This window comes from Gekko japonicus, unplaced genomic scaffold (assembly GCF_001447785.1).
Source record: "Gekko japonicus isolate JY-2015 unplaced genomic scaffold, Gekko_japonicus_V1.1 scaffold1521, whole genome shotgun sequence".
Lineage (NCBI taxonomy): Eukaryota > Metazoa > Chordata > Lepidosauria > Squamata > Gekkonidae > Gekko > Gekko japonicus.
Window position 1 is genome coordinate 42,277 of NW_015162528.1, and position 1,249 is coordinate 43,525.

General features: G+C 41.4%; 1 pseudogene; it reads left to right on the plus strand.

Moving 5' to 3' along the window:
• The window catches only part of LOC107106171, a 69,987-nt pseudogene that overhangs the window by 958 nt on the left and 67,780 nt on the right, over window positions 1-1,249 (plus strand).

Sequence of the window (1,249 nt, forward strand, 5' to 3'; positions counted from 1 at the left end):
TGCAACGGGCGCTGAGGCCAAGGAAGCATATGACTTACGACTGAGAAAACCAAAGTAACTCTTTAAAATATTAGAAGTCCTGCAAACAGCGATGATGATGAAAGAACTCTGAACGCACGTAGAAGAAGAAGAAGAGACTATTATTACTAATATGAACTCACTAATTTCCGAATACATTGACTCAAACGAAAAATGTTTTTTGTTTTAAATACTAACAGAATACTAACTGATTAGAACCCTCTCTCTTGGGGTTTTAGTTATAGTGTGGGTTTTTTATTTACTGTCCTTTTTTTCCTGGGGTAACTTTCCCTCCCTTTTTTCTTTTCTGTAGTGTATAGGTGTAACAAAAAAGTAATAAAGCTACCCTGTTTCAGGGGATTAAAAAAAAGAAAAGAAAGAAAGTGAGAATGAGCCAGACCCCACCCCTAACTGGAGGACACTGGCAGAACCTGGGGTGGCCTCACCTCCAGGGAAGCCTTTACAACCCAAAGGCAGTCTGGGAGGATAGGCCCATTCACACCTAAGCACTCAGAGGCTGGACCAAGGGCTGGGGAGAGAGGGCTAAGGTTGCTGTAGATCTCTCTTCTCTCCTGTGCTGAGATCTGTGTGTGGTCTGTTAAAGAAAGGAGGAGATTGGCGGGTATACCCACTCCAGACTCTGACCCCCAGGAGGCAGACTTTAACAGTGGGTCAATTGGCTTGCATATAATCAAGGGAGTTCATGCAAGATAAGTTTAACTAATGCTCATGTTCACATTAAACTTTGTGGCATGTATCAAGTACATTGCAGTCTGACTGCAGACAACATATGAACCAGTGGCCTAGTACAGGCATATGGGGGGCCAGTACTAAAATCTATGTTGATAATTTGTGTGTGTACACTGTGCCGTTCGCACTAGACACACAGTGTGAAATTTGGTGCAGATTCACTACACAGGATCATATACACACAATTTTCACCCTTTCTTGGTGTGTGTGTGTGTGTAAAAGAAGAATCATGTGAATATGACCATTGCAAAATGCAGAGCTTGTTTTGAACACCCATGTAACACATCCAGTTCCATGCATAGGTGTCTCCTACTCCAAATCATTCCAGAAACCACAAAGTAACACAAGATAACTGGTGTTCACTTTAGGGGTATGCATGGTTCATGGTTCATAACCTATGCTAAGTTTGATTATTTGCTTGTTGGGGTAGATGATAGATAGATAGATAGATAGATAGATAGATAGATAGATAGATAGATAG